General features: G+C 44.1%; 1 protein-coding gene and 1 long non-coding RNA gene across 5 annotated transcripts in view; one reads left to right on the top strand and one right to left on the bottom strand.

The window, feature by feature from the left end:
- Positions 1 to 19,775, top strand: part of LOC146797225 (zinc finger protein 783-like) — a 120,040-nt gene that overhangs the window by 30,057 nt on the left and 70,208 nt on the right. The window lies entirely within an intron of this gene.
- The window catches only part of LOC146797226 (uncharacterized), a 44,777-nt gene that overhangs the window by 5,767 nt on the left and 19,235 nt on the right, over positions 1 to 19,775 (bottom strand). The window contains exon 2 of the long non-coding RNA XR_014968450.1: positions 6,566 to 6,631. This is a non-coding gene — a long non-coding RNA (uncharacterized LOC146797226). The remainder of the gene's footprint in view (positions 1 to 6,565; positions 6,632 to 19,775) is intronic.

The raw sequence follows: 19,775 nt of genomic DNA, 5'->3' as shown, positions 1-19,775 counted from the left end.
CAGGAGTCCGAGGGGTTACCGGAGTCTTTTGGAACGGCACAAAGTCCGTCCGACTTAGTTATTAAATGCCAGGATGTCAGCAGTGAGGATGAAGATCCAGTTTACATACAGCAGGTCCCTCCGAAGCATAAAACGGCGACTCTTCCTTTGTCGCTTATAACTAATCTCCAACGCATGTTGGACGACTACAACCAACGGTTCCCTCTATCCCCTCAACGTTCAGAGGTTCCGTCAGCCCCGGTGATTCCGGCAAATATTCCACCGGTACCTATTGTAAATCCTGCTCCTCAGATGCCGCCTGCACCTCCAAGACAGGTTCCGGAAAGGTTGTTGCCTCACTATGAGCCTGTAGAGGAAGGCCCTCAGGACACAGAAGAGGGTGAAATCCCAGATGATGATGGGGATGTGGATGACAATGACGATGATATGGCGGAGTGGGACAATTACCAGGCACAAACACCATCCCCCTCACAGATAGTAACAGGGGATTCACCTCCAGTGGACATAGCCAATTTTCACCAACTGATGGAAAGGGCAGCACACCGTTTTAAACTAACAACGGAGTGCAGAGAGGAAGATTGCTTCCTTTATGATTTCAAGAATCAACCTTACAAACAGACGCATGCTATTCCCATTGTTGAGTTTATTTGGGAAGAAGGCAAGAAATTAATGCAGACACCGAATACCTTGCCAGCACAGGTGCCTCGATTAGAAAAGAAATATAAGGCACCAATAGGAACCCCAGCATGCCTCACAGGTCAGGCTAAACCTGAGTCTGTCGTTACGCAGGCAGCGCAACGTAAGGCGAAAAATCCTGCATCTACTATCACCACACCTCCGGATCGTGACGGACGTCGGATGGATGCCATAGGGCGTAAATTCTCTTCTATGGCCTCTACTGTGGTTAGAGCAGCTAATGCCTTGGCCATCTTGGGACGACATGACAGACAAGTATGGGCTGATATTTCTGATGTGGTTCAGGAGTTGCCAGAGCCATCTAAGGTGGAGGCAATGAAGTTGCTCCAAGAGGGAGAAGCGGCATTGGCGGAAATAATCGATTGTGCAGTAGACATCGCCTGCAGGGGATTCCGTCAGCTTGCCGGAGCGGCTGTTCTGCGTAGGCAAGGATGGTTAAGATCGACATCCTTTCGTCAGGAGGTACAGTCCATGATCCTTAACATGGCATATGACGGCGAGGCGTTATTTGGAAGCCACGTCGATGAAGCTCTACAGTCCATAAAGAAGGATACTGAGACAGCTAGATCGTTAGGAAACCTTCAATTTCAAAGGAGCAATTTTCGTGGTGCACGCGGACGCGGCACCTCCTCAAGTTTTCGAAGGGACAATAAACAATACAAACCTCACAATCAAGGATCCAACCGTTACTCTTATGGCCAGCAACAGCAAGCATCACGACAGCAAACCTCCAAGTCATATAGAGGAAAATCCTCATACAGAGGAACCGCGTCAAAGAGACAGTGACTCTTACCAGACGGACAAGGTTGGAGGTCGAATCTCTCTGTTCTTTTCCCAATGGTCCTCCATCTCAAGGGACCGTTGGGTTTTGGACATTGTAAAAAAGGGACACGCCTTAGAATTCACCAAATTCCCTCCTCCCACACCACCCTCCGGACCGCCACCAGCTCACATGAAAGAACTGTTGCATCAAGTTCGACTTTTAAGGCAAAAAGGAGCTATAGAATTGGTGCCAGTGTCTCAGAAGGGAAAAGGTTTTTATTCCCGGTTCTTTCTGATCACAAAGAAAAACGGAGAGTGGAGGCCCATCCTCGATCTAAGGGCACTAAACAAATATATAAAGAGCCAATCCTTCCGTATGATGACGCTAGTAGACATCTTGCGCTTACTCTTGGAGGAAGATTTTCTGGCAACGATAGATCTCCAGGATGCCTATTTTCATATCCCTATATTACAGCGGCATCGGAAGTTCCTGCGTTTTCGAGTGGGTCAACACGATTACCAATTCAAAGTGTTACCATTTGGCCTGCGCTCGGCCCCTCGAGTGTTCACGAAGGTACTAGCTCCAGTAATAGCGTTTTTGCGACTCCAGGGAGTGCAAATATTTCCATACCTGGGCGATTTTCTCCTGAAATCTCAGTCAAGCATTCACCTGCGACAACACACTCTTCTGTGCCAGGACGTGTTTCGCTCTTTAGGCCTGTCCGTAAATGCAGAAAAATCCCAACTTCATCCGTACCAACAAAGAGATTTTCTGGGAGCAACTCTGGAAACTGTGTCAGCAAAGGCGTTTCTCTCCCAGGAGCGTCTACAAAAGATGCTGCGACTGGTGTCTCTGATCAGATCAAAAGAGTCAGTTTCTGTGAGACTGTTAAAATCGTTTCTGGGAATGGCGTCATCATCCATTGCCTTGATCCCTCATTGCCGGCTGAGGACACGTCCTATCCAGGAAGCTCTGGATGCTCAGTGGCGTCAGGTAACGGGATCTTTCCACGACATGATATGTGTCACAGATCAAATGAAGTCAGCACTCGCATGGTGGACAATTCCAGACAACTTGACGGAAGGCATGTCATTTCTGTCGCTGCCACCGGACAGGACACTCACGACAGACGCCTCATTGGAGGGATGGGGCGCACATTTGGAGGATCTCTCTGTGAAGGGAAGATGGTCAACACATCAAAGATCTTGGCACATCAACAAGTTGGAGCTGATGGCGATTTTTCTGGCTCTAAAATCATTTCTACCTTTGCTCCAAGGAGAGTCAGTGCTAATACAGACAGACAACACAACCTGTATGCACTATGTGAACAAACAGGGCGGAACAAAATCCCCAAGTCTCTCCAGGTTAGCTCAAAGAATTTGGGACTGGTCTCTCAGTCATCAGATCATGATTACGGCAGTACACCTGCCAGGAGTATCCAATGTCCTAGCGGATTCCCTGAGCAGGTCCTCCTCGTCGACCCACGAGTGGGAGTTACACCAACCCACTCTAGAGAGGATATTCCAACTATGGGGTCGTCCGCAACTGGATCTCTTTGCTACGCCGGAGAACCGGAAATGCCGAAATTACGCAAGCTGGCATCCCCACAAGGAATCACAAGGGAATGCCCTTTTGATAAACTGGTGCAATCTATTTGCGTACGCCTTTCCTCCAATACCCCTCATACCTCGGGTTCTTTGGAAGATGAGGAGACAACCTTGCCACCTGATCTTAATAGCCCCGCGCTGGCCACGACAAGCGTGGTTCTCAGAACTGCTCCTGCTGTCCCAATGCCAACCAATCCTCCTGCAACATCGGACGGATCTGCTCACAATGAGCGAAGGGAGAATTTGTCATCCAAATCCCTCCTCACTGAGCTTATCGGCCTGGAACCTGAACACCATGAGTTCGCCCACCTAGACATCCCGCAGGATTGTAGGGATATTTTGGCCCAGGCAAGAGCACCCTCTACAGTCAGGACGTACAAGTTCAAATGGAAAAGATTCTGCCACTGGTGTGCTGCTAACGGAGTCCATCCGATACATTCCACGGCAGAGCAATTGCTACCATTCTTCTTGCTCCTAGCCAGTTCTGGACTGTCTCATGCAACCCTACGGGTTTTTCTAGCAGCTATTTCCCGTTTCCGGCAAGATGGATCAAGTTCCCTTTGTTCCTCAAGAATAATCTGCCAATTCTTTAAAGGCTTATTCCGAAAATTTCCGCCAGTTCGGCGTCCTCCTCCGTTGTGGCACCTCAACGTTGTGTTAGCGCAATTGATGAGACCTCCGTTCGAGCCCATTCACAAGGCCGACCTAAAATATCTAACTTGGAAAGTAGCCCTACTTCTGGCACTAACGTCTTCACGTCGTGTCAGTGACATCCATGCTTTTACCATCAAACCTCCGTTCCTGCAGTTCAAACCGGATGCTGTAGTGTTACGCACCAATCCATCATTTCTACCCAAGGTGCCTACTGACTTTCATATTAATGAGCCAGTAATATTAAAGACCTTTTTTGCCAATCCTCAGACACCTGCAGAACAAAGATTACATTCTTTGGACGTGAAGCGGTGTCTAAAGTTCTACATCAGTAAGACAGCTTCGTTCCGGAAATCCGATCAACTTTTTATAGCATATGGACGCTGTCATAAAGGACGTCAGGTTACTAAACCAACGATTGCACGCTGGATCTCGGCAGCTATTGTCTTCTGCCACCAAAGGGCAAATAAACCTCTGCAGTCTCCAGTGAGGGCACACTCCACTAGGGCAGTCTCATCATCTACTGCCTTATTTGCTGGAGTATCTTTGCAACACATCTGCAGAGCAGCTACGTGGTCGACCAGACACACGTTTACTAAGCACTACTGCTTGGCAACTTTAAGCAAGGAGGATGCTGCAGTGGGACAGGCAGTGCTGCGCAATCTTTTTAAGTAAGGTGAGCCTCTTCCTCCCACCTCCATATTGTTTCCATTTATATTATGCATTTACAATGTTACAGTTGTTTGATACTGTTTTTATGCATAAGAAGATTGATTATCTTTATATTTTGAATCTATTTTGGCATGGAAACAATGGTGATTGTTACTGCTAGCTATTCTATATTCAAGCATGTGAATCTATGAAAGACACCCTAATACTGGAGAAGAACAATTGTTACTTACCTGTAAACAGGTGGTTCTCCAGTATTGGTGTCTTTCATAGATTCACATGCGACCCTCCCTCCTCCCTTCAGAGGCTCTCTTCTCCTCATACACTCTACAGTCACTCTTGTGCTACGAAAATCTGAGGTGAGAAGCTCTGAGGAGAAGGTTCTAGAGAGGGGCTGACGCCTGATTGGCTGGAGTTCGGACTTACATAATGACAGAGATAGACTACAAAGGTCTTTTGTCTCTCTCCATTGTATTCCTATGGAGTTTTCTCTTATAGGTACACTATGGGTGTTTTTACACCTATATGACGCTAATTATGTGATTACTTATGTATATATTTTGCTATATATATATATTGCTATTTTATTTACCGTGGGACTCCCACTCCGACGACGGGGAATATTCAAGCATGTGAATCTATGAAAGACACCAATACTGGAGAACCACCTGTTTGCAGGTAAGTAACAATTGTTCATATGCAATGTTGCCTAAAAGGGGAATCTACCTAGCTTTCCGCTCGTTTTTTGAAATGTTTAAAAGTTACTCTTTCAGCCTTCCAGGCCGCTACGGGAGTCACAGGCTCTTCAGCTTCTTCCCATTTCCTGTGAAGCCCCAACCCCTTGTGATTTTGGGGTTCATTGACTCCGTATAATGTTTCTGTGATTTAAAGTGCTCTGACGCCCTACACTGGTATAGCGCTATAAAAGAAATTAAATGTATGTGAGAGAGGGGCTGTGGAGACATGAATAGCACTATTGGAGCGTGATAGTGAAGGAATTAGTGTAGAAGGAAGTCTTGGGGGGCGCAAACAAAGTGCGCCCCCAGCATTCAAGCCGGCCCTGCGAAGAAGACGGCAATATGGAGCAAGGAGGGATAGATATTTGACAGGCGAGAAGCACACAAAGGAGAGGTCTGGAAAACGCATGCATTCTCATGTAGTGCTTAAGCAAAAAATAAACAAGCAATTCCCTCAAAGTGAGCAGTCGAATGATTGAAAGTACAAAAAGAGAGAGTTTCCCAGTTTTAACCAAAAGGGACCGGGTATGTAAAGTATTCAAAACTAAAAGACTTCCCTTTTGGGTTTATTCGAAATACTCCAACGGTAAAATCATATACAATATATAATGAACCTGAAGAAAAGAAATCTAAAGACTATAGCACCGCAAGAATAGGATGTATTATTTTTATTAAAAATTCCTATATCACAAACTGTATACCAATATTGTATCCAAAACTGCTTAATGTATTGCAGTAAACATCAGAAAACAGCATTCATATAAAAACACAACCATAATTATTCATTCACAATAATTCATGTTTGACGATTCTAATCAATAGTTATACATAATAAATCTAACATAAAATAAAACACATAAAACACTTAAAATAAAGATAGAAAGTACAATAAAGATTGAGATATAAAAGCAACAAATACAATTGTGTCCTCTTGTCGACGCGTTTCGGTGCAGTATATATTATGTAACACCTTCTTCAGGACCAACACTTTAAAAACGGCTCTCACTAGCAAGTACAATCAATCTATAAAAAAGGGATCCATACAATTAGATTACATTCATGTGCTTATAGTTCTATTTCTTTTCTTCGGTTCAGAATACTTGATTATGGATGACTACACCAAGCAATACATTGTATCTTATCTAATCCATTGCTTGGTATAGAAGTACAGGAAAAACTGTACTTCGTACTTAACTAAATCACAGAATTGTTGATGCTTAATGCAGGATTGTCTGCTGTTGCCACACCTCAAATATGACGGTCGAGGTAGAATATCATTATTAATAGCAAAAGGTCTCTTGAAGAACATTACTTAATTATTTGTGAAAGAGACACATGGGACATACAAAATCGTCTAGTGATCACATCACATCTTGTTTGTCACCAGGGACGTATTAGTGAAATTAGCCTAGATTCAATCCATGTTTAGTAATTATACTTACACAGAAATGGGACTTCATGATCGTTATCCTAAATATCCAGGGGGGAGTGTGTCAATTCACTTCGTCCTAGTTTGTCAAAACAAATACAAAGTATATGAACACATTTGTGATTTTTTAATTTTTTCTATTTGTGTCATAATTTCCTTGTTCTTCACTTTTTAATTTTTAAATATTTTAAAGATTTTTTTTTTTTTTAAAGAAAAAGATATTTTGAGGCACCACTCACCCTAATGTCGCACTTGTATCTTCTTATGATTAATCCTCAATTCTTGTACATATTTAATCGTACAAAGTGTTTCATAATTTGTAAACCCTATTAGGACAGAGTGTATATAGACTAGTATTAATATCCATATGTCAATAGATCCCTAGATTTTTTAGCATTTCATGAAAAAGTTTTTTGAAAAAAATATATGAATTTCGCTCACGGTAAAGACAGTAGTATGTATTTATTTCATGTTTGGCCTTTCCAATTGTTTTCAATGTAGTTCGGTTTGTTTTAATTATTCCTCACGATATCGATGGTTCTCTTGCTATTATTAAATTCAAGCAGAGGCCAGTTCCTAAGATTTTAAAAGGAGATATCATTTGTTTACAAATTGTGTTAAGCACGAGTCCACACAAGTTCTCAAAATTCACAATGAGGCTATTTTTATGAAGTTCATACTCGAAAATCAGATTCAATACTTAAATCCTATAACATACCGAATCATTTTCAAAACTGGGGGTCCTCGTCCTAGACCGCATACTTGTCTATCAATCCCATTTATAATCTGGTTTGGGGGCCTTATTTTTAGATCTCCTCCCCGGTGCCAAACAGAGGGGTTCTTCTTTTTGCTTGGTATTCCATGTAATTCAAAACCTCCTTGTTAAATTACTCCTAGGGGTCTCGTTATTACACGTGAGATTACGTACCGTCAAATCTAATCTCATTATTCAAATCAAATTAATCTCCCTTAACATTGGGGCTACCTTGCTCGATCCACTATTGTTTTGTGTGGGCGGTATCAACTCCCTAAACTCTAAAATACACGCCTCGACTATTAAAGGTCGTGCTAACATCAAAATCGTAGAACAAGGATTTCTAACTATAAGCCAATAGTATATTTCCAAAGCGAAACAACCTAAGTTAAAAAACAGCTGTGTTCCTTTCTCGGGAGTTCCCTATCTCCTACCTTCCCTAAGACATAAAATATACAACTGGGTGTTAAAGGGTTATGCTAGAACTTAGCTCGTAAAAATATTTTTTTCCAAAAGCGTTGACTACATATTGCAGCACCCTCAATTGTAGAACCGCTGCCATTTAAGATCGAAACGGTCCTCCATGCCTCACCTTGTTGTCGAATGATTGAACCTAGCCAATCAGGGAGATGGTAAAGACGATGTGCTCCAGGGCAAGAACAAACACAAGATGGACAAGGAAAGCTATTGAATAAGAAGCAAGCAATTGAGAGTGATAATAAAGCAAACCGATGGTAAGTAATGGAAGGGCTGTAAGCCCCGGTAAGTTCTTGGTAAACCCACAATAGGTCTTTTTTAATCAGACAGATTGCGTTGTCTTGTAGGCTCAACCTAAAAGTTAAGTTTTACGACCCCTGCCCAGTTATGAACATTAAATCATACTGAATTATAACCCTCTACATGAAGTTCAAAAATAGAGTTTTTGAAGTGTAAAGATGAAGATTTTCAAATTAAAAATGGATTCCTTTTTGTTAACGCTAAAACCCATGCACTCTTGTCATTTACATGCTTCCCACAATACATTGAAGAACCTCACACCCTCCAGTCAGACTGATCGTTTCAGGTGGTGGCTCAGTTTTGGAACCCATAGGAAAATACATATATTACTTCAACAAAACATTGTAATAGAAATTGAGTGCAATGGGAGTGATGGTAGTGGCCTAATTGCACAAATAGGAAATATGTGTTTTGATGTGGAGCACGACTTATTCTTAAGACTAGACATTGAATCATTATATACTACTATACCAAAGGAGGAGGGAACTATAGATCATTGTGAAATGGCTAGATTACAGAGAAGAACCTATTGAAAGTCTCCACTGGCTTTATTATCAAATTGTTAAGTATTATCCTGACAAAAAAGTATGTTCAGTTTGTGAACACATTTTTCTTACAGATAAAATTAGTATCCGGCAATGTAATCTTTGCCCCTAACTTCACTGTACTCTTTTTGCTGACTTGAAAACCCACATAATTTAACTTCTGACAGTACATATTATGGTAACATCCACCTGTGTCATATGTGCATTAACAATGTTTTCATGATACGCTGAAACCCTGAATCAGTTTGTGATCTGATTGAATGCCACACACATACATTTGAAGTTTACATGTAACCATGGCTCAGAATCCATCCCGCTCTTTAAAATTCATAAGGATGGTAAACTAGGCACATTATTATATAAACAACCACAGAACGTAACATACTTGTGCAACTCAGCAGTCATCATCCGACAACATTAGGAGGTGGACTTCATTTGGCCAGTTCCCCCGTATTAGGAGAAACTGCAGTAAGAAAGCTGATTATTTCAAAGAAGCTGAGGTCATGAACACCAAACCAATCTCAGGAAACTGTGCATGGCGGAGGCGCGAGTTATAGTTACCTTAGGGCTTGAGTCATTGTTTACTGAGATTACTATAATTGAAACTATAACTGCTGAATTTCTATGGTTTTGTATATGTAAAATCTGAACCTGACTATAATGTCTCTGTAACCTGTGGATTTTTTTTGCGTGAATTTCTATATTTTAACCCCTTCAGCGCGGCGGGAATTCCCCCGCGGTGCTGAAGGGTTCGAGCGCGGGCGGGGCCATGACGGAACGGTTCCGTCATGAGCACAGCGCAACCGATGCTCATGACGGAACCGTTCCGTCATGGGCATGGAAGGGGTTAAAAAAAAATTCAATTTCCTGACCATATGTCCCTGTAACCTTTGTGTGTGTGTGTGTGTGTGTGTGTGTGTGTATATTTATATTCACTTAAAAAACCATAGGTTTCACACAGGTTATAGTTAGGTGGACATTTCACTCGTAAAAAAACAATGAAATTCCCCCGTTATAGCTAGTTCAGATAACTATAACTCGCACGCCCGCAATCCACTGCTCATGACGTCACACATTACATCACTCATGACATGGTCAATGGCATCACTCATGACATCACTGATGACATCATCCTTGTGATAGAGTGGCGGTCGCGCGAGTTATAGTTATCTGAACTAACTATAACGGAGGAATTTCATCTGTGTTTTACGAGTGAAATGTCCACCTAACTATAACCTGTGTGAAACCTATGGTTTTTTAAGTGAATTTGCAAGGTTTTTTAAATGCTAATTCCCAACTATAACGTGTGTGAAACCTATGGTTTTTTAAGTGAATTTGTACGGTTTTTTAAATGCTAAGTTATGTATTTATAAAAAAAAAAATTTCCAAGGTTATTCACCGTGCGCGCACCGTGCGCGCGCTTTGGGGGCACGGTGCGCTGCGCGCACCCCGCAATTTTTTTCAAAAATAATAAAATGTTTTTTTCACCCTTGGGGTTCCTTCTGTGACCCCCTGACAAACGCTAGGAGGTCAGGAACTCTCTTCCCTGCCCCCTTTTCACGTTTTCCACCTTTTTTCCACCTTTCCTTTTCAGTGCGACAGACAAAAGGGCGGCCAACACTTCCTGATTTCTACCGATTCGAAAGTTTACTGACATCTATCAACCAATCAGAATTTCGCTCGCGCATGGCACCGTGCGTATATGCTTTTAAATGCTATTTTCTCAGGAAATACTGAACAGATTGACACCAGACCTGCAAAAGGCACTTCCCTGACCTGAGGACTACCTCTCTACCAAATTTCAAGTAATTATGTTCAGCCGTTCGGGCTGTACCTTCGACTAAAGGTCCTATGGAAAATGCATGGGGAAAACGCGTTTTGGGACCCCCTTTTTTCTCGGCCCCCCCTTGACGAATCACCCAGAGACTTTCAGGGTAGGAGCTGAGCGGAGAGCCCCATTAGTTGTGAAAATTTCGCGAGGATTCGTCAACCGGCGCCAAAGTTATTCAAAATAGAATTTTCAGATTTCCTATGGAAACACGGTCCTAACTATAACTATCTACTGGCGACCGCCAGTAGATAATATATATATATATATCGCAACAATTGCTGTAATCTTCATTCGTGAAAAACAGCAACCACGGACACAGATGGCTTCTTAAGCAGTGGAATTTATTCAAGCAAGATTTTCGGCTAGAGTTGCCAAAAATCTTGCTTGAATAAATTCCACTGCTTAAGAAGCCATCTGTGTCCGTGGTTTCTGTTTTTCACAAAGGAAAGATTACAGCAATTGTTGTGGTTTTCCGAGGCTCGCACCCTCACCACGAACCGCCGTCGTAAGTGGCGAGGTCATGGCGATGTCAGTGTGGAGCACTGAATTGGGTTATATATATGGCGGTCGCCAGTAGATAGTTCTAGTTAGGACCTATTTTCCATAGGAAATTCGCAACATTCTATTCCCAATATCTTTGGCGCCGGTTGACGAATCTTGGCGAAATTTACAAAACGCGTGGGGCGTTCCGGTCCGCTCCTATCCTGAAAGATAGATAGATCCGAGGCACAAGAAAAGCGAAAAAAAAGCGAAAAACAAGAAAAGGGGGCAGGGTAGAAACACCCTAACCCCCTAGGCCTGCTCAGGGGGTCCCACAAGGCCTGCTCAGGGCCCAAAAAAAGCATTAAAAAAAAAAAAAAAATCGGCGAGATTTGCGCACCCAGCGCGAATTTCAGCCGAAATTTAAAAAAAAAAAAGTGTGGACTCCCGCGCTTTGTTATTCTTTAGCCCCCGGGTGGGCCAGGTCCCGGGGGCAGAGAAAAAAAAAGCCCCCACACTGCCCCGGGGACCTCCACCTCCCCGAGGCTTTGCTCAATTATTTGTGGAGGGGCACACAGCCCCCCCCGCAGCCCCGGGGACCGCCACCCCCGGGGCTTTAATTTTTAGTGTGGGGGGCATCCAAGACCCCCAAACCCCGGGGAGCTCCACCCCCGGGGCTTTAATTAATTAAGTAGCGGGGGCACACGGCCCCCCTCTGCCCCGGGGACCGCCATCCCCCGGGGCTTTAAAAAAATATATATATATATTCCTGTGTGGGGGGGGGTGCTCAGCCCCGGGGACCACTACCTCCCCGGGGCACTAACTATTTAAATTTGGGGGTCCGTTAAGGACCCCCCCCAGCCCCGGGGACCACCACCCCCGGGGCTTTGTAAATGTTGGGAGGGGGCCGCGTGGCCCCCCTCCTGGAGGCTTGTCATGGCCCTGGGGACCGCCACCCCCCAGGGCCGGCTCCTGCAGTGTCCCGGGGTACCCACACCCGGGACACTGCTGTTTGCTATGGCAGGGCAGGAGCCTTGCGGCTTCCGCCCTGCCATAGCAAACTGCTTTGGTTTTTAGATCTCGCTAGTGTAGGCTGCGCACATGCGCAGTCTCGCTGGCGAGATTTAACGTTTTGGGGTTTTTTCCGTATGGGGCTTTAAGCCCCGCCCCTCTTTCCTATTGGCCGGCGTCACCGTTTATGCTAAACGGCGGCCAGCCATTGGGAAAGAGCTGTTGGTGACTTTTTCGCTTGGCTTTTTCTGCCGTCCCACTTGGACGGCCTCGCCTGCTTTCCTTCTGAAGTAAAAGGTTTCTTATCTTTATGGGGCCAAACACATGGCCCCATAAAGATAAGAAACCTTTTAGCAGGCGAGGCCGTCCAAGTGGGACGGCAGAAAAAGGCAAACAAAAACGTCATGGCGAGCGGTTGTTGTACTGGTTTCCGGCGCACCGATACTGTTCACAGTTTTGCCTAGGCAACTTAAGGCTGTCCTTCAGCTTTGGATGGATATTAAGGTACTAACACTGCCCCCCCCCCCCCCAGCCCCCCTCCTGTTTAACCGACTGTCTCCAGCAACCACGGAACTGGCGTGAGTTCAGCCTTTCTCTCTCTCTCACCTTCGTACTTCAGCTGACTAGGTACTCCAGCTTTCAGGGGTGCCTTCGAACAACACTGCAGCCGTCGCCCCCAGTTTCTTCCGTACAGCAGTACAGGAACCATGCAGGGCGACTACTGTCCGATATACGGCAACCTTATATATTAACAGCAAATACAACTGACATGCAGTGTGAATGAATAGTGGTTTCCTAAAGTAGGTTGGGCAATAAATAATGTATACCTTGTCAGTAACTTAGCAATTGGGTGAAGTCTGACAGCATGGTGGACATTATCTTAGTTGTCTCACTCGTTCTTGGAACCCAACAATTAACTGAAGTACTGGCATAAAGGAGAACATTATGTAGGGGATCTTCTCAAATGGTGTGCGTAGCTTGCTTTCAGCTCTCGCTGTCTACTTGCAGTGGACCACCTAGAAAAGTAGATGAATCCTCAAACTTTTTCATTTAAGTACCAGTAGGTTTAATTTCTAGCAGCCACTGCGGGCTTGTATCCACTAGTGCTTTTCAGGCCCTGGGGCCAGAGCAGGAGCTTATTGCCACCAAATGTTTTGGAGAGTATTGGAAGCCCATTTTCCCGTATATGATGAGACCCCGTAGCCAGCATCCCTGTTTCTCCCCTGGAAGACCATCACAGCAGAAATCACCAGCCCGGATGAGGTAGACCAATCTCATTTGGGAATTGGCAGGCTGCTTTAGCAAGAAGACCACCTAGGTGATACCCTGCCTGATAGAATGACCAGGACTTCAGCGTCAGTGGGATACAGTCATAAAGATATACACCTATTTAGCAGTCAGCAATTGTGGCTATAGATACAGGTAGATTAGAAGTTCCATTGAAAAGTTGTTTCTTGTTTTGTTTATAACTTGACTGCATTTAACAAATCTGCTCATAACTTTCCCAAAAAAATCAGGTTTACGTTTGGCAAGTATCATGCAGATCCCTCCAAAGGGGTGGTGCAGGAGTGTGAAAAAAGAAAGGGGGGTAAAAACCACCCCAAAAAAAACAATACGTATTTCTACCACAGCATTTCAGGGTCCGACTTCTTCAGGTAGTATGTGATTGTATGGTCAGTAAATTCTTATACTACCCGGGGAAGACAGAAGCTGAAACTTTGTATTAAAATATATTTTTGTTATTTGAGTCCATCATAGTTACGTCTTTTTGGGGTATTATTACAATTCTTTATGACTTATTGTAATCTTTTGAATTCAGATGTTTGGCCTACCTGGTTGTTGTGTTGTTGTTATCATTCTTCTCTCTCTCTCTCTCTCTCTCTCTCTCTCTCTCTCTGTCTCTGTCTCTCTGTCTCTCTCTCTCTCTCTCTCTCTCTCTCTCTCTCTCTCTCTCGTAAAAATAGATTTGCATTTTTGCTCCCAGCCCCTTGTGATAAAGTTCATGAATACCCCTATGACTCAATTGACACAACTGTGTTTGTTGTAATCACAATAGATGGCATGTTTTGTGTTGTAGAGACTGTCGTCAAGTTGTGTGAAGAGCATGTATATTGTAAATGCTTTATGAATGTAGATTGTTATTATCACATACTGCAGGCGGTCCCGTGGCTAACGGTGAAATGTCAGACTTCTGGGAAGAGATGTTTTTATTTCTTGGTAGAGAGTTGAATGTTTTTTTAAACATTCAAATGATTTTGTTAACCTTATTATAAGGATAGTATTTCTAGTGCACATAAACTAATTTTGGCGGTAGCCTGAGTTTTAAGAAAGAAGTCCTTGACAAGAGTTGCACCTAACCAATCAGGATTTATCTAATCTCCAAAGTCAAAATCTAACTAGGACAGTAACAAACTAACCTCCACTGTAGGATAGGAGGGCATAGGGAGAGTGGGAAGGGAAATGTGTCTGTTTCTCCATTGGACAACATAACCTTAGTTATAATTACTCCTCAAATCTTTATTTCAGTCCAAACAGTAAACTGTTCACACTCTGGTAAAATGGAGAGAAAAAACAATGTTCTAAACATTTCTATCAGAACAGATCTCTGGTTTACATACCATCTGAGCAGCATTCTCTTGGAAACCCCAGGAGAGACATGGTGAAATCTTCAGAGATTTTATGGAAACATTTCCAATGGAAAAAATAAAGTTCTTCATGTTTTCTAAGGTTCCAGGGGACCCGCAAGCATGGCCTTGGGGATCACAAGAGAGTCTAGTGATTCCTTTTGTCACCTCCCATGTCTTTATTGGCTTATTCCGTGGGGTCCAACACCACTATCTCTACGGGTGGACACCATATACACCAGCAGGTTGATCTCGTCCTCTAGTTACATCTTTCATTTCATCTAATTTCCCTGGAAATCTGTGAAGGCAATTGATTTAGCTGACAGCTGAGAGGGGTGTCTCTTTTGGAGGCGCAGGCACACAGTTATCTCTTTTGCTCCTGTAATACCCCACACAAGTACAAGCTTTGCTTCTCAAAGATGGCTGTCACCACTAATTCTCTTCTGTCTGCTGGCCACTGGTAGATGATAGGTTTATCACTATTCTTTTTTCCTACTGTCATACTTTTCAGATTGCCACAATGTTAACTCATCAGTACTGACCGACCAACTAGGTGTGAAGGCTTGGGCATCACCATGTTGATAGATTCACTGTCACAGCCTTGGCTCCTTTCTTGTACCTCCCAGGGGACTGCAGGTGTCTTGTAATTTTGTCCCTGCAAGCTGTTCTTCAACCCAGGGCATGCAGTATGCTGGTGCCTCCTTAATTGACTGATTTAACCATCGCTTCAATGGAGAAAACGCAGCTCTGCTGGTAGAAGGAAGAGAGGAAAGTGACGCACTCTACACAGCTCTGGAAAACTTGAGCATCTGGGTGCCAAGCATGTTCTTCCCCAGTTGTCTATTTAACTTGGTGTTTTTTTCTGTGCAAAAGTTTTATGTTTCATACAGTTTTTCTCTGGTGCTAAATTTGCTTTAGCTCATGGTTTTTGCAAGTTTAATAATGTAAACAATTTCTGTAAGAGCTGACTACATTTTCAATAGCTGTCTGGTTAGACCTTCCTTCAACTCTACATCTGCCTCTAGAGGGGTGTAAATGTAGCTGTGCTCTTCCATCCACTCTAGATCCAATGTAACCCTAGCTTGCTGTCGGGTATCTCTGGTGATTGGCCTCTGGCACTCATTCTAACCGGAGCATAATCCTAATCATTTGTTCTTTTCTTGCTTATACCCCGAACAGCAAACTTTGACTGTTTTCTTCCAGTAATCGGTTCTAAACGCTTATGAACTTTGATATTTGGAAATATTATTCTGTTCTCTACATAGAACCTACTTTTTGTTCTTTTCGCCGGTCATTCTGTGTGTGATGAGTTTCTTGCAGCGCCACTGTGTGCTCACATAATACGCTGAGCACCTCATGTATATATTTTAATTCTTTGTTATTTGCTGCATAAGAGTTAACATTATATAAAGACTCTCTGTGCTACAATTATTTTTACTTTGTGTCTCCCATTCTTCTTTACGGCACATAATTATATCCCCTTCCAATATAATCTACTATCACCAGTTCCACAGTTGAATCCATCCTTATACACCCATATGTAGTTATGCGCTGGACGGGGTTTCTCTGCAAAATCTCGTTTCCTGGCTGGACACAGATACTTGTAACTTCAAAAGAGTTTATACCTTCCTTGGTTTGGCCCAAGATAATTCATCAGTAACCCATTGGCTTTCCTCCCAACCGGGTGAACATTGATGCAACACTCTCAAAGCAAATAAATGGAACAGTGGTGTCTGCTTTTTATTAGCCAATGAGAGCATCCGTCATGTTCGTTGTGAAGTTATATATATATATATATTGATACGCCATGCAGAGGTCACAGAATGAAGATTCGTAGTAGTTAATCATAATAGCATACATTATTTAGGCGACCGAGGAGTAAGGAGAGTCTGCAAACATAACCAGTGACACAGCTGAGAGGGGGCAGTGCTTCCACATAAAGTTTTTTCAATTACTTGTCCAGATCACCAACCATAGTAGATCATCTGCCAGTTCTGTGTTTAGTTATCCCTCAGTCTATGAAGATGACTACTCTGGATACTTCCAAAGCAGAGAGAGAAACATAATGCTGCAGCATCCGCCAGTTCATGAGAGTTAGACACCATCCCCTCCTACTGCCGGAAGACATTCCAGCGGGACTTCTGTCCCTTAGGCTACTTTTGCACAAGTCCGGAGGATTGCAAAGTGCTTGCTCAGAGCTGAACAGTGCATGGTGGCATGAAATGATCTTTGCTATTGTGGGTGTTTTTTTTTTTTTTTTTGCACTCTGGCATTGGCGACTGCTGGTGTTTGCTTGCCAGACCTTTGCATTGCACAAGAGTAGAGATCGTTAGGTGCCCTTTGACAGATTGTCACCTGCTTCCCATGAGTACGGAGCCCTAACTGTCCCACCTGAGTGATTGGTAAGTGACCCTGCCCCACTCCCCCAGAACAGTACCCGGTTTCCAAATCCGATATCTTGTCATTGCTTTTAAAAAAAATAATATCTCTTTATTTTGTATTTATTTATTTTTGTTGCATGTAACTCAGTTCTTGGTATATAAAGCTCAATATCAGCAAAAATTGAAAACAATAATTCCCCCCTCCTCCCTTTCCCCGAGGCAAAAGAGAACACATGATCAGCAGAATTAACTTATGGTTGGAGTCTTCCGGCCCAACGATTGCACAGATCTGTAACACTGTTAACAGGCCACTTCTAAAGCTACACCAGTGAATCCTTAAAGTGTAGCGTCTGTCAATCCTCCACACAAGCTATCGCCTCCGAGTCTCTCCTTTATTCCCCGGTCACACTATTCACCCCGACCCCTGGTCGGTCTTCTCCTCACTGGATCCCTCTTCTGTGCACCGTCCTCATCCCCGTCTGTATTCTCCAAGTCTGAGAACATGAGTATAAATAACAGTAATTCATCTCTCTCATGCATCTTTCCCATGCTAGAGCCCACTCTCTCATGCTCCTCAGCCAAGCAGCATAAGTGGGGTTCCTGGACGCCATCCACTGTATTGCCAGTTTGCGTTTACCAAACAGGAGACCCAGGGAAGCAAATTTATCCTGGATTCTCTCCATCTTTGGTTGTGGTACGAGACCCAACAGGCGTTGTCTCATTGTGGTCTTGATTTTAATGGAGGGTGCCGGTCTCAAATTTGTCCCCACTTCCTTCCACTAGGTTAGCACGGGGTCACATGCCCATGTCAAATATGTCCTGTCATTCATTGCTTAAAAAACATCGCACTGCCCACCCTCGCCCTCTGTCAGTCTTTCTCCGAACTTCCCTTCCTTTCCAAAACACTGGTGGCACCCACTTAACCAATATTTTCATTCATTATCTGTTTATCCACAAGCTTCTCAAGCTCTCTAAATCTGCCTTCCAAGCTTGTCATTCAATGAAAGCCACACTTCAGTGCATCACTGTGCCCATCCTTCACCCTCGTTCTCCAGAGAGTAGGCGCAGAGTTGTACACTCTTAACGCCTGCCATCCCCAGCATCACAGGGCCAGTTGAATGGTTGCCATCGTACCTCTCAAAGTGACACTTTCGATCTCCCAGCATTGTTCATGAGTGTCTTTTATCACCGAGAAATTGTTTCCCAATGTTTAAATGACAAACCCTTGAAACAAACATTAAATATGGGTGAAATTGATATAACTTTACACTTTTTGGAATAATTAATGAATTTGTTTAGTGCACGTGTGGGCATCAGAGGGGTGATAGTTCAGCTGTAGGCCTCTGCGAAGTGACATTCTGTTAAATCTTCATCTAGCTGTAAGACAGAGAAAGGTCTTCAAACGTTGTTGCTCTGAATCCCGCTAAGCAAAATGTTTTTAAGTTGGGCCCCCCTTCAGACTTTTATGGAAAGGATTGGGGGAGCAGGAGGAACAGGTTTGAGCGCAGGGGGTGAGCTTATGAGATCATTACAGGGGTGCTATCTCTATAGCTCATAAACCACACTAAATTAAAGACTTATAATACAGCAATGCATCAAACAAAAACAGTTATTGACCCAAAAATACTGCGTCCTGTAATTGGGGTGTTTTAAGCCTCTCACACTCCTGGAACCCAATGCAACTGCACCTGCTGCACTAATAACTGCAGACCTGAGTAGCATGCTACCTCCATTTTGCCTCTTTCACTCCTTCAACACAGTGCGAAACCATCGCTCCAGTCTTGAAACAGGCTCTCTGTCCCTTACAGAAACAAGCATTGAAAATGCAATAGGTCTCGCCTTTGATTAAATTAAAGCAATTTGCTTTGCTAATGGTATTGTATAGCAAAGCAAATGGATTTAACTTAATGAAAGGCGAGACCTATTGCATTTTTAATGCTTGTTAGAAGAGAGAGCAGGAAACCAAAAACCAAAGACGATTGCTTTTCCACACGGGGAGCTGCATCTTAGGAGCCGACGGGACCATAGGGGGATTGGGGACCTCCCCACGGTCCCAAACGGAGAGGGCCAGCCCCTGGTGATGGGGTCCCCGGGACTATAAGTGGTCCAGGAGGGGTGGCCGCGCGGCCCCCCTCCTCAAAATTTAAATAAAAAAATAAAATAAAAAAACAAAGAGGCCCTGAAGGATGGGGTCCCCGGGGCCATAAGTGGCCTGAGAAGGGGAGCAACACAGCCCCCCTCCAAAATAATGGCGCGTTTTGAGTTGGGGAAATAATCCCACTTCAATCCTGAGGGCCAACTAGCCCACCAGGTGCTTCCAGTAAGCGCCACTGCGCTGCGTTGCAGAGAGGAGGTGCAGGCCGTGCCCCTTATTACACCTCTCTGCAATGGTGCTTACTGGACGTACCTAGTGGGCTAATTTGCCCCTAGGGACCCTCAGGATTCAAGGGGACTTAATCTCCCAATTTAAAACGGCCACAGGGCGTGTTTACACAGTGAGGAAGGGAGGGGATGGGGCCTGAGGTGACGTGTGCAAACACGCCCTATGGCGCGTTTTAAGTTGGGGAAATAATTCCCCTTCAATCCTGAGAGCCCCAGGGGGCCATCTAGCCCACCAGGTGCTTCCAGTAAGCGCCACTGCGCTGTGTTTCAGAGTGGTGGCCCAGGCCGTGTCCCTTTTTACACCTCTCTGCAACGCAGCTCTGTGGCGCTTACTGGAGGTACCTAGTGGGCTACTTGGACCCTAGGGACCCTCAGGATTCAAGGGGACTTAATCCACCAAATTAAAACGGCCACAGGGCGTGTTTGCACATGTCAGCT

This window comes from Triturus cristatus, chromosome 9, assembly GCF_964204655.1.
Source record: "Triturus cristatus chromosome 9, aTriCri1.1, whole genome shotgun sequence".
In the NCBI taxonomy this organism is placed as follows: Eukaryota; Metazoa; Chordata; class Amphibia; order Caudata; family Salamandridae; genus Triturus; species Triturus cristatus.
This window is presented reverse-complemented; position numbering and strand designations above follow the sequence as displayed.